This window comes from Mya arenaria, chromosome 4 (assembly GCF_026914265.1).
Source record: "Mya arenaria isolate MELC-2E11 chromosome 4, ASM2691426v1".
NCBI lineage: Eukaryota > Metazoa > Mollusca > Bivalvia > Myida > Myidae > Mya > Mya arenaria.
Genome location: NC_069125.1, coordinates 81,999,252 through 82,013,770, shown reverse-complemented (window position 1 = coordinate 82,013,770; position 14,519 = coordinate 81,999,252).

The window sequence follows — 14,519 nt, the reverse complement described above, 5'->3', positions numbered from 1 at the left end:
CTGTTAACAGGCTGCCAGCTGGCTGCCAACTGTTAGCTGGCTGTCAATTGTCAGCCGTACATAAGGCCTAACCACAGCCCTAACCCTAACCCTAACCCTAACCCTAACCCTAACCCTAACCCTAACCCTAACCCTAACCCTCTAGCGTCCTCATCAAGCAGATTGCCCCTGTTTCGCAAAGGCCACCATTGAGCAGAATGCCCCTGTTTCGCCAAGGCCACCGTTAAGCAAATTGCCCCTGTTTCGCAAAGGCCACCATTGAACAAATGCCGCTATTCATCAAATGCCATTGTAGAGCAAATTGACAAACACTGAGCCATGTCCTATCACAGCTTTTAAGACAGCCTGACAGACAGCCTGACAGACAGACAGACAGACAGACAGACAGACAGACAGACAGACAGACAGACAGACAGACAGACAGACAGACAGACAGACAGACAGACAGACAGAATAAACCACAGGAGGCAATCATGTTAAAAAAAAATCGTTTTTTTTTTTTTTTTTTTTTTTTTTTTTTTAAGTGTTTTGCCAAACATGAGTTAAGTATACTATACAAATATGTTCACTAATGTCCTACGATGATTTTGGAATGTACGCTGGATGCACTTTTTTTTTTTATAAAATCTATGTCCGTAACCCTAGCCTAACCCTAGGTGTATTTTGCTTTTAAAATAAATTGCCTGGCTGCCAACTGTTAGCTGGCTGTCAATTGCCAGCTGGCTGCCAACTGTTAGCTGTTAACAGGCTGCCAGCTGGCTGCCAACTGTTAGCTGGCTGTCAATTGTCAGCCGTACATAAGGCCTAACCACAGCCCTAACCCTAACCCTAACCCTAACCCTAACCCTAACCCTAACCCTAACCCTAACCCTAACCCTCTAGCGTCCTCATCAAGCAGATTGCCCCTGTTTCGCAAAGGCCACCATTGAGCAGAATGCCCCTGTTTCGCCAAGGCCACCGTTAAGCAAATTGCCCCTGTTTCGCAAAGGCCACCATTGAACAAATGCCGCTATTCATCAAATGCCATTGTAGAGCAAATTGACAAACACTGAGCCATGTCCTATCACAGCTTTTAAGACAGCCTGACAGACAGCCTGACAGACAGACAGACAGACAGACAGACACAGACAGACAGACAGACAGACAGACAGACAGACAGACAGACAGACAGACAGACAGACAGACAGACAGAATAAACCACAGGAGGCAATCATGTTAAAAAAAAATCGTTTTTTTTTTTTTTTTTTTTTTTTTTTTTAAGTGTTTTGCCAAACATGAGTTAAGTATACTATACAAATATGTTCACTAATGTCCTACGATGATTTTGGAATGTACGCTGGATGCACTTTTTTTTTTTTATAAATCTATGTCCGTAACCCTAGCCTAACCCTAGGTGTATTTTGCTTTTAAAATAAATTGCCTGGCTGCCAACTGTTAGCTGGCTGTCAATTGCCAGCTGGCTGCCAACTGTTAGCTGTTAACAGGCTGCCAGCTGGCTGCCAACTGTTAGCTGGCTGCCAATTGCCAGCTGGCAGCCGTACACAAGGCGGCTGCCAAAGGTCGAGCTAGGCTCTTCATGGCTAAGTTTAAAGTGGCTGCCAACTGTTAGCTGGCTGTCAATTGCCAGCTGGATGCCAACTGTTAGCTGTTAACAGGCTGCCAGCTGGCTGCCAACTGTTAGCTGGCTGCCAATTGCCAGCTGGCAGCCGTACACAAGGCGGCTGCCAAAGGTCGAGCTAGGCTCTTCATGGCTAAGTTTAAAGTGGCTGCCAACTGTTAGCTGGCTGTCAATTGCCAGCTGGATGCCAACTGTTAGCTGTTAACAGGCTGCCAGCTGGCTGCCAACTCTTAGCTGGCTGTCAATTGCCAGCTGGCAGCCGTACACAAGGCGGCTGCCAAAGGTCGAGCTAGGCTCTTCATGGCTAAGTTTAAAGTGGCTGCCAACTGTTAGCTGGCTGTCAATTGCCAGCTGGATGCCAACTGTTAGCTGTTAACAGGCTGCCAGCTGGCTGCCAACTGTTAGCTGGCTGTCAACTGTCAGCCGCACATAAGGCCTAACCACAGCCCTATCCCTAACCCTAACCCTAACCCTAACCCTAACCCTATAGCGTCCTCATCAAGCAAATTGCCCCTGTTTCGCAAAGGCCACCATTGAGCAGAATGCCCCTGTTTCGCCAAGGGCCACCGTTAAGCAAATTGCCCCTGTTTCGCAAAGGCCACCATTGAACAAATGCCGCTATTCATCAAATGCCATTGTAGAGCAAATTGACAAACACTGAGCCATGTCCTATCACAGCTTTGCAGACAGCCTGACAGACAGACAGACAGACAGACAGACAGACAGACAGACAGACAGACAGACAGACAGACAGACAGACAGACAGACAGACAGACAGACAGACAGAATAAACCACAGGAGGCAAGCATGTTAAAAAAAAAATCGTTTTTTTTTTTTTTTTTTTTTTTTTTTTTTTTTTTAAGTGTTTTGCCAAACATGAGTTAAGTATACTATACAAATATGTTCACTAATGTCCTACGATGATTTTGGAATGTACGCTGGATGCACTTTTTTTTTTTATAAAATCTATGTCCGTAACCCTAGCCTAACCCTAGGTGTATTTTGCTTTTAAAATAAATTGCCTGCCTGCCAACTGTTAGCTGGCTGTCAATTGCCAGCTGGCTGCCAACTGTTAGCTGTTAACAGGCTGCCAGCTGGCTTCCAACTGTTAGCTGACTGCCAATTGCCAGCTGGCAGCCGTACACAAGGCGGCTGCCAAAGGTCGAGCTAGGCTCTTCATGGCTAAGTTTAAAGTGGCTGCCAACTGTTAGCTGGCTGTCAATTGCCAGCTGGCTGCCAACTGTTAGCTGTTAACAGGCTGCCAGCTGGCTGCCAACTGTTAGCTGGCTGCCAATTGCCAGCTTGCAGCCGTACACAAGGCGGCTGCCAAAGGTCGAGCTAGGCTCTTCATGGCTAAGTTTAAAGTGGCTGCCAACTGTTAGCTGGCTGTCAATTGCCAGCTGGCTGCCAACTGTTAGCTGTTAACAGCTGGTTGCCAACTGTTAGCTGGCTGCCAATTGAAAGCTGGCAGCCGTTCGCAAGGCGGCTGCCAAAGCGGCTGTATACTGTCAACTGGCTGCCAATTGCCAGCTGCCAATTGTCAGCCGGCTGCCAATTGCCAGCTGGCTGCCAACTGTTAGCTGTTAACAGCTGGTTGCCAACTGTTAGCTGGCTGCCAATTGCCAGCTGGCAGCCGTTCACAAGGCGGCTGCCAAAGCGGCTGTATACGGTCAACTGGCTGCCAATTGCCAGCTGCCAATTGTCAGCCGGCTGCCAATTGCCAGCTGGCTGCCAACTGTTAGCTGTTAACAGCTGGTTGCCAACTGTTAGCTGGCTGCCAATTGCCAGCTGGCAGCCGTTCACAAGGCGGCTGCCAAAGCGGCTGTATACTGTCAACTGGCTGCCAATTGCCAGCTGCCATTGTCAGCCGGCTGCCAATTGCCAGCTGGCTGCCAACTGTTAGCTGTTAACAGCTGGTTGCCAACTGTTAGCTGGCTGCCAATTGCCAGCTGGCAGCCGTTCACAAGGCGGCTGCCAAAGCGGCTGTATACTGTCAACTGGCTGACAACTGGCAGCTGGCAATTGGCAGCCGGCTGCCAATTGCCAGCTGGCTGCCAACTGTTAGCTGTTAACAGCTGGTTGCCAACTGTTAGCTGGCTGCCAATTGCCAGCTGGCAGACGTTCACAAGGCGGCTGCCATAGCGGCTGTATACTGTCAACTGGCTGCCAATTGCCAGCTGCCAATTGTCAGCTGGATGCCAACTGTAAAATGGCTGCCAATTGGCAGCTGGTTGCCAACTGTAAAGTGCCTAAATCTGCATTTTCCCGTTTGGGACTGCATATTCCCGTTTCGGACTGCATATTCCCGTGCAAAACCCTAACCCTAACCCTAACCCTAACCCTAACCCTAACCCTAACCCTAACCCTAACCCTAACCCTAACCCTAACCCTAACGCTGGATGCACTTTTTTTTTTTATAAAATCTATGTCCGTAACCCTGGCCTAACCCTAGGTGTATTTTGCTTTTAAAATAAATTGCCTGCCTGCCAACTGTTAGCTGGCTGTCAATTGCCAGCTGGCTGCCAACTGTTAGCTGTTAACAGGCTGCCAGCTGGCTTCCAACTGTTAGCTGGCTGTCAATTGCCAGCTGGCAGCCGTACACAAGGCGGCTGCCAAAGGTCGAGCTAGGCTCTTCATGGCTAAGTATAAAGTGGCTGCCAACTGTTAGCTGGCTGTCAATTTCCAGCTGGATGCCAACTGTTAGCTGTTAACAGGCTGCCAGCTGGCTGCCAACTGTTAGCTGGCTGTCAATTGCCAGCTGGCAGCCGTACACAAGGCGGCTGCCAAAGGTCGAGCTAGGCTCTTCATGGCTAAGTATAAAGTGGCTGCCAACTGTTAGCTGGCTGTCAATTTCCAGCTGGATGCCAACTGTTAGCTGTTAACAGGCTGCCAGCTGGCTGCCAACTGTTAGCTGGCTGTCAATTGTCAGCCGTACATAAGGCCTAACCACAGCCCTAACCCTAACCCTAACCCTAACCCTAACCCTAACCCTAACCCTAACCCTAACCCTAACCCTCTAGCGTCCTCATCAAGCAGATTGCCCCTGTTTCGCAAAGGCCACCATTGAGCAGAATGCCCCTGTTTCGCCAAGGCCACCGTTAAGCAAATTGCCCCTGTTTCGCAAAGGCCACCATTGAACAAATGCCGCTATTCATCAAATGCCATTGTAGAGCAAATTGACAAACACTGAGCCATGTCCTATCACAGCTTTGCAGACAGCCTGACAGACAGCCTGACAGACAGACAGACAGACAGACAGACAGACAGACAGACAGACAGACAGACAGACAGACAGACAGACAGACAGACAGACAGACAGACAGAATAACCACAGGAGGCAATCATGTTAAAAAAAATCGTTTTTTTTTTTTTTTTTTTTTTTTTTTTTTAAGTGTTTTGCCAAACATGAGTTAAGTATACTATACAAATATGTTCACTAATGTCCTACGATGATTTTGGAATGTACGCTGGATGCACTTTTTTTTTTTATAAAATCTATGTCCGTAACCCTAGCCTAACCCTAGGTGTATTTTGCTTTTAAAATAAATTGCCTGCCTGCCAACTGTTAGCTGGCTGTCAATTGCCAGCTGGCTGCCAACTGTTAGCTGTTAACAGGCTGCCAGCTGGCTGCCAACTGTTAGCTGGCTGCCAATTGCCAGCTGGCAGCCGTACACAAGGCGGCTGCCAAAGGTCGAGCTAGGCTCTTCATGGCTAAGTTTAAAGTGGCTGCCAACTGTTAGCTGGCTGTCAATTGCCAGCTGGATGCCAACTGTTAGCTGTTAACAGGCTGCCAGCTGGCTGCCAACTGTTAGCTGGCTGCCAATTGCCAGCTGGCAGCCGTACACAAGGCGGCTGCCAAAGGTCGAGCTAGGCTCTTCATGGCTAAGTTTAAAGTGGCTGCCAACTGTTAGCTGGCTGTCAATTGCCAGCTGGATGCCAACTGTTAGCTGTTAACAGGCTGCCAGCTGGCTGCCAACTCTTAGCTGGCTGTCAATTGCCAGCTGGCAGCCGTACACAAGGCGGCTGCCAAAGGTCGAGCTAGGCTCTTCATGGCTAAGTTTAAAGTGGCTGCCAACTGTTAGCTGGCTGTCAATTGCCAGCTGGATGCCAACTGTTAGCTGTTAACAGGCTGCCAGCTGGCTGCCAACTGTTAGCTGGCTGTCAACTGTCAGCCGCACATAAGGCCTAACCACAGCCCTAACCCTAACCCTAACCCTAACCCTAACCCTAACCCTATAGCGTCCTCATCAAGCAAATTGCCCCTGTTTCGCAAAGGCCACCATTGAGCAGAATGCCCCTGTTTCGCCAAGGCCACCGTTAAGCAAATTGCCCCTGTTTCGCAAAGGCCACCATTGAACAAATGCCGCTATTCATCAAATGCCATTGTAGAGCAAATTGACAAACACTGAGCCATGTCCTATCACAGCTTTGCAGACAGCCTGACAGACAGACAGACAGACAGACAGACAGACAGACAGATAGACAGACAGACAGACAGACAGACAGACAGACAGACAGACAGACAGACAGACAGAATAAACCACAGGAGGCAAGCATGTTAAAAAAAAAAATCGTTTTTTTTTTTTTTTTTTTTTTTTTTTTTTTTTTAAGTGTTTTGCCAAACATGAGTTAAGTATACTATACAAATATGTTCACTAATGTCCTACGATGATTTGGAATGTACGCTGGATGCACTTTTTTTTTTTTATAAAATCTATGTCCGTAACCCTAGCCTAACCCTAGGTGTATTTTGCTTTTAAAATAAATTGCCTGCCTGCCAACTGTTAGCTGGCTGCCAATTGTCAGCCGGCTGCCAATTGCCAGCTGGCTGCCAACTGTTAGCTGTTAACAGCTGGTTGCCAACTGTTAGCTGGCTGCCAATTGCCAGCTGGCAGCCGTTCACAAGGCGGCTGCCAAAGCGGCTGTATACGGTCAACTGGCTGCCAATTGCCAGCTGCCAATTGTCAGCCGGCTGCCAATTGCCAGCTGGCTGCCAACTGTTAGCTGTTAACAGCTGGTTGCCAACTGTTAGCTGGCTGCCAATTGCCAGCTGGCAGCCGTTCACAGGCGGCTGCCAAAGCGGCTGTATACTGTCAACTGGCTGCCAATTGCCAGCTGCCAATTGTCAGCCGGCTGCCAATTGCCAGCTGGCTGCCAACTGTTAGCTGTTAACAGCTGGTTGCCAACTGTTAGCTGGCTGCCAATTGCCAGCTGGCAGCCGTTCACAAGGCGGCTGCCAAAGCGGCTGTATACTGTCAACTGGCTGCCAATTGCCAGCTGCCAATTGTCAGCCGGCTGCCAATTGCCAGCTGGCTGCCAACTGTTAGCTGTTAACAGCTGGTTGCCAACTGTTAGCTGGCTGCCAATTGCCAGCTGGCAGACGTTCACAAGGCGGCTGCCATAGCGGCTGTATACTGTCAACTGGCTGCCAATTGCCAGCTGCCAATTGTCAGCTGGATGCCAACTGTAAACTGGCTGCCAATTGGCAGCTGGTTGCCAACTGTAAAGTGCCTAAATCTGCATTTTCCCGTTTCGGACTGCATATTCCCGTTTCGGACTGCATATTCCCGTGCAAACCCTAACCCTAACCCTAACCCTAACCCTAACCCTAACCCTAACCCTAACCCTAACCCTAACCCTAACCCTAACCCTAACGCTGGATGCACTTTTTTTTTTATAAAATCTATGTCCGTAACCCTGGCCTAACCCTAGGTGTATTTTGCTTTTAAAATAAATTGCCTGCCTGCCAACTGTTAGCTGGCTGTCAATTGCCAGCTGGCTGCCAACTGTTAGCTGTTAACAGGCTGCCAGCTGGCTTCCAACTGTTAGCTGGCTGTCAATTGCCAGCTGGCAGCCGTACACAAGGCGGCTGCCAAAGGTCGAGCTAGGCTCTTCATGGCTAAGTATAAAGTGGCTGCCAACTGTTAGCTGGCTGTCAATTTCCAGCTGGATGCCAACTGTTAGCTGTTAACAGGCTGCCAGCTGGCTGCCAACTGTTAGCTGGCTGTCAATTGCCAGCTGGCAGCCGTACACAAGGCGGCTGCCAAAGGTCGAGCTAGGCTCTTCATGGCTAAGTATAAAGTGGCTGCCAACTGTTAGCTGGCTGTCAATTTCCAGCTGGATGCCAACTGTTAGCTGTTAACAGGCTGCCAGCTGGCTGCCAACTGTTAGCTGGCTGTCAATTGTCAGCCGTACATAAGGCCTAACCACAGCCCTAACCCTAACCCTAACCCTAACCCTAACCCTAACCCTAACCCTAACCCTAACCCTAACCCTCTAGCGTCCTCATCAAGCAGATTGCCCCTGTTTCGCAAAGGCCACCATTGAGCAGAATGCCCCTGTTTCGCCAAGGCCACCGTTAAGCAAATTGCCCCTGTTTCGCAAAGGCCACCATTGAACAAATGCCGCTATTCATCAAATGCCATTGTAGAGCAAATTGACAAACACTGAGCCATGTCCTATCACAGCTTTGCAGACAGCCTGACAGACAGCCTGACAGACAGACAGACAGACAGACAGACAGACAGACAGACAGACAGACAGAAACAGACAGACAGACAGACAGACAGACAGACAGACAGAATAAACCACAGGAGGCAATCATGTTAAAAAAAAATCGTTTTTTTTTTTTTTTTTTTTTTTTTTTTTTAAGTGTTTTGCCAAACATGAGTTAAGTATACTATACAAATATGTTCACTAATGTCCTACGATGATTTTGGAATGTACGCTGGATGCACTTTTTTTTTTTTATAAAATCTATGTCCGTAACCCTAGCCTAACCCTAGGTGTATTTTGCTTTTAAAATAAATTGCCTGCCTGCCAACTGTTAGCTGGCTGTCAATTGCCAGCTGGATGCCAACTGTTAGCTGTTAACAGGCTGCCAGCTGGCTGCCAACTGTTAGCTGGCTGCCAATTGCCAGCTGGCAGCCGTACACAAGGCGGCTGCCAAAGGTCGAGCTAGGCTCTTCATGGCTAAGTTTAAAGTGGCTGCCAACTGTTAGCTGGCTGTCAATTGCCAGCTGGATGCCAACTGTTAGCTGTTAACAGGCTGCCAGCTGGCTGCCAACTGTTAGCTGGCTGCCAATTGCCAGCTGGCAGCCGTACACAAGGCGGCTGCCAAAGGTCGAGCTAGGCTCTTCATGGCTAAGTTTAAAGTGGCTGCCAACTGTTAGCTGGCTGTCAATTGCCAGCTGGATGCCAACTGTTAGCTGTTAACAGGCTGCCAGCTGGCTGCCAACTCTTAGCTGGCTGTCAATTGCCAGCTGGCAGCCGTACACAAGGCGGCTGCCAAAGGTCGAGCTAGGCTCTTCATGGCTAAGTTTAAAGTGGCTGCCAACTGTTAGCTGGCTGTCAATTGCCAGCTGGATGCCAACTGTTAGCTGTTAACAGGCTGCCAGCTGGCTGCCAACTGTTAGCTGGCTGTCAACTGTCAGCCGCACATAAGGCCTAACCACAGCCCTAACCCTAACCCTAACCCTAACCCTAACCCTAACCCTATAGCGTCCTCATCAAGCAAATTGCCCCTGTTTCGCAAAGGCCACCATTGAGCAGAATGCCCCTGTTTCGCCAAGGCCACCGTTAAGCAAATTGCCCCTGTTTCGCAAAGGCCACCATTGAACAATGCCGCTATTCATCAAATGCCATTGTAGAGCAAATTGACAAACACTGAGCCATGTCCTATCACAGCTTTGCAGACAGCCTGACAGACAGACAGACAGACAGACAGACAGACAGACAGATAGACAGACAGACAGACAGACAGACAGACAGACAGACAGACAGACAGACAGACAGAATAAACCACAGGAGGCAAGCATGTTAAAAAAAAAAATCGTTTTTTTTTTTTTTTTTTTTTTTTTTTTTTTTTTAAGTGTTTTGCCAAACATGAGTTAAGTATACTATACAAATATGTTCACTAATGTCCTACGATGATTTTGGAATGTACGCTGGATGCACTTTTTTTTTTTTATAAAATCTATGTCCGTAACCCTGGCCTAACCCTAGGTGTATTTTGCTTTTAAAATAAATTGCCTGCCTGCCAACTGTTAGCTGGCTGCCAATTGTCAGCCGGCTGCCAATTGCCAGCTGGCTGCCAACTGTTAGCTGTTAACAGCTGGTTGCCAACTGTTAGCTGGCTGCCAATTGCCAGCTGGCAGCCGTTCACAAGGCGGCTGCCAAAGCGGCTGTATACTGTCAACTGGCTGCCAATTGCCAGCTGCCAATTGTCAGCCGGCTGCCAATTGCCAGCTGGCTGCCAACTGTTAGCTGTTAACAGCTGGTTGCCAACTGTTAGCTGGCTGCCAATTGCCAGCTGGCAGCCGTTCACAAGGCGGCTGCCAAAGCGGCTGTATACTGTCAACTGGCTGCCAATTGCCAGCTGCCAATTGTCAGCCGGCTGTCAATTGCCAGCTGGCTGCCAACTGTTAGCTGTTAACAGCTGGTTGCCAACTGTTAGCTGGCTGCCAATTGCCAGCTGGCAGCCGTTCACAAGGCGGCTGCCAAAGCGGCTGTATACTGTCAACTGGCTGCCAATTGCCAGCTGCCAATTGTCAGCCGGCTGCCAATTGCCAGCTGGCTGCCAACTGTTAGCTGTTAACAGCTGGTTGCCAACTGTTAGCTGGCTGCCAATTGCCAGCTGGCAGACGTTCACAAGGCGGCTGCCATAGCGGCTGTATACTGTCAACTGGCTGCCAATTGCCAGCTGCAAATTGTCAGCTGGATGCCAACTGTAAACTGGCTGCCAATTGGCAGCTGGTTGGCAACTGTAAAGTGCCTAAATCTGCATTTTCCCCCGTTTCGGACTGCATATTCCCGTTTCGGACTGCATATTCCCGTGCAAAACCCTAACCCTAACCCTAACCCTAACCCTAACCCTAACCCTAACCCTAACCCTAACCCTAACCCTAACCCTAACCCTAACGCTGGATGCACTTTTTTTTTTTATAAAATCTATGTCCGTAACCCTGGCCTAACCCTAGGTGTATTTTGCTTTTAAAATAAATTGCCTGCCTGCCAACTGTTAGCTGGCTGTCAATTGCCAGCTGGCTGCCAACTGTTAGCTGTTAACAGGCTGCCAGCTGGCTTCCAACTGTTAGCTGGCTGTCAATTGCCAGCTGGCAGCCGTACACAAGGCGGCTGCCAAAGGTCGAGCTAGGCTCTTCATGGCTAAGTATAAAGTGGCTGCCAACTGTTAGCTGGCTGTCAATTTCCAGCTGGATGCCAACTGTTAGCTGTTAACAGGCTGCCAGCTGGCTGCCAACTGTTAGCTGGCTGTCAATTGCCAGCTGGCAGCCGTACACAAGGCGGCTGCCAAAGGTCGAGCTAGGCTCTTCATGGCTAAGTATAAAGTGGCTGCCAACTGTTAGCTGGCTGTCAATTTCCAGCTGGATGCCAACTGTTAGCTGTTAACAGGCTGCCAGCTGGCTGCCAACTGTTAGCTGGCTGTCAATTGTCAGCCGTACATAAGGCCTAACCACAGCCCTAACCCTAACCCTAACCCTAACCCTAACCCTAACCCTAACCCTAACCCTAACCCTAACCCTCTAGCGTCCTCATCAAGCAGATTGCCCCTGTTTCGCAAAGGCCACCATTGAGCAGAATGCCCCTGTTTCGCCAAGGCCACCGTTAAGCAAATTGCCCCTGTTTCGCAAAGGCCACCATTGAACAAATGCCGCTATTCATCAAATGCCATTGTAGAGCAAATTGACAAACACTGAGCCATGTCCTATCACATCTTTGCAGACAGCCTGACAGACAGCCTGACAGACAGACAGACAGACAGACAGACAGACAGACAGACAGACAGACAGACAGACAGACAGACAGACAGACAGACAGACAGACAGACAGACAGACAGAATAAACCACAGGAGGCAATCATGTTAAAAAAAAATCGTTTTTTTTTTTTTTTTTTTTTTTTTTTTTTTTAAGTGTTTTGCCAAACATGAGTTAAGTATACTATACAAATATGTTCACTAATGTCCTACGATGATTTTGGAATGTACGCTGGATGCACTTTTTTTTTTTTATAAAATCTATGTCCGTAACCCTAGCCTAACCCTAGGTGTATTTTGCTTTTAAAATAAATTGCCTGCCTGCCAACTGTTAGCTGGCTGTCAATTGCCAGCTGGCTGCCAACTGTTAGCTGTTAACAGGCTGCCAGCTGGCTGCCAACTGTTAGCTGGCTGCCAATTGCCAGCTGGCAGCCGTACACAAGGCGGCTGCCAAAGGTCGAGCTAGGCTCTTCATGGCTAAGTTTAAAGTGGCTGCCAACTGTTAGCTGGCTGTCAATTGCCAGCTGGATGCCAACTGTTAGCTGTTAACAGGCTGCCAGCTGGCTGCCAACTGTTAGCTGGCTGCCAATTGCCAGCTGGCAGCCGTACACAAGGCGGCTGCCAAAGGTCGAGCTAGGCTCTTCATGGCTAAGTTTAAAGTGGCTGCCAACTGTTAGCTGGCTGTCAATTGCCAGCTGGATGCCAACTGTTAGCTGTTAACAGGCTGCCAGCTGGCTGCCAACTCTTAGCTGGCTGTCAATTGCCAGCTGGCAGCCGTACACAAGGCGGCTGCCAAAGGTCGGAGCTAGGCTCTTCATGGCTAAGTTATAAAGTGGCTGCCAACTGTTAGCTGGCTGTCAATTGCCAGCTGGATGCCAACTGTTAGCTGTTAACAGGCTGCCAGCTGGCTGCCAACTGTTAGCTGTCTGCCAATTGTCAGCCGTACATAAGGCCTAACTACAGCCCTATAGCGTCCTCATCAAGCAAATTGCCCCTGTTTCGCAAAGGCCACCATTGAGCAGAATGCCCCTGTTTCGCCAAGGCCACCGTTAAGCAAATTGCCCCTGTTTCGCAAAGGCCACCATTGAACAAATGCCGCTATTCATCAAATGCCATTGTAGAGCAAATTGACAAACACTGAGCCATGTCCTATCACAGCTTTGCAGACAGCCTGACAGACAGCCTGACAGACAGACAGACAGACAGACAGACAGACAGACAGACAGACAGACAGACAGACAGACAGACAGACAGACAGACAGACAGACAGACAGAATAAACCACAGGAGGCAAGCATGTTTAAAAAAAAAATCGTTTTTTTTTTTTTTTTTTTTTTTTTTTTTTTTTAAGTGTTTTGCCAAACATGAGTTAAGTATACTATACAAATATGTTCACTAATGTCCTACGATGATTTTGGAATGTACGCTGGATGCACTTTTTTTTTTTTATAAAATCTATGTCCGTAACCCTAGCCTAACCCTAGGTGTATTTTGCTTTTAAAATAAATTGCCTGCTGCCAACTGTTAGCTGGCTGTCAATTGCCAACTGGCTGCCAACTGTTAGCTGTTAACAGGCTGCCAGCTGGCTGCCAACTGTTAGCTGGCTGCCAATTGCCAGCTGGCAGCCGTACACAAGGCGGCTGCCAAAGGTCGGGCTAGGCTCTTCATGGCTAAGCATAAAGTGGCTGCCAACTGTTAGCTGGCTGTCAATTGCCAGCTGGCTGCCAACTGTTAGCTGTTAACAGGCTGCCAGCTGGCTGCCAACTGTTAGCTGGCTGCCAATTGCCAGCTTGCAGCCGTACACAAGGCGGCTGCCAAAGGTCGAGCTAGGCTCTTCATGGCTAAGTTTAAAGTGGCTGCCAACTGTTAGCTGGCTGTCAATTGCCAGCTGGCTGCCAACTGTTAGCTGTTAACAGCTGGTTGCCAACTGTTAGCTGGCTGCCAATTGCCAGCTGGCAGCCGTTCACAAGGCGGCTGCCAAAGCGGCTGTATACTGTCAACTGGCTGCCAATTGCCAGCTGCCAATTGTCAGCCGGCTGCCAATTGCCAGCTGGCTGCCAACTGTTAGCTGTTAACAGCTGGTTGCCAACTGTTAGCTGGCTGCCAATTGCCAGCTGGCAGCCGTTCACAAGGCGGCTGCCAAAGCGGCTGTATACGGTCAACTGGCTGCCAATTGCCAGCTGCCAATTGTCAGCCGGCTGCCAATTGCCAGCTGGCTGCCAACTGTTAGCTGTTAACAGCTGGTTGCCAACTGTTAGCTGGCTGCCAATTGCCAGCTGGCAGCCGTTCACAAGGCGGCTGCCAAAGCGGCTGTATACTGTCAACTGGCTGCCAATTGCCAGCTGCCAATTGTCAGCCGGCTGTCAATTGCCAGCTGGCTGCCAACTGTTAGCTGTTAACAGCTGGTTGCCAACTGTTAGCTGGCTGCCAATTGCCAGCTGGCAGCCGTTCACAAGGCGGCTGCCAAAGCGGCTGTATACTGTCAACTGGCTGCCAATTGCCAGCTGCCAATTGTCAGCCGGCTGCCAATTGCCAGCTGGCTGCCAACTGTTAGCTGTTAACAGCTGGTTGCCAACTGTTAGCTGGCTGCCAATTGCCAGCTGGCAGACGTTCACAAGGCGGCTGCCATAGCGGCTGTATACTGTCAACTGGCTGCCAATTGCCAGCTGCCAATTGTCAGCTGGATGCCAACTGTAAACTGGCTGCCAATTGGCAGCTGGTTGCCAACTGTAAAGTGCCTAAATCTGCATTTTCCCGTTTCGGACTGCATATTCCCGTTTCGGACTGCATATTCCCGTGCAAAACCCTAACCCTAACCCTAACCCTAACCCTAACCCTAACCCTAACCCTAACCCTAACCCTAACCCTAACCCTAACCCTAACCCTAACCCTAACCCTAACCCTAACCCTAACGCTGGATGCACTTTTTTTTTTTTAAAATCTATGTCCGTAACCCTAGCCTAACCCTAGGTGTATTTTGCTTTTAAAATAAATTGCCTGCCTGCCAACTGTTAGCTGGCTGTCAATTGCCAGCTGGCTGCCAACTGTTAGCTGTTAACAGGCTGCCAGCTGGCTTCCAACTGTTAGCTGGCTGTCAATTGCCAGCTGGCAGCCGTACACAAGGCGGCT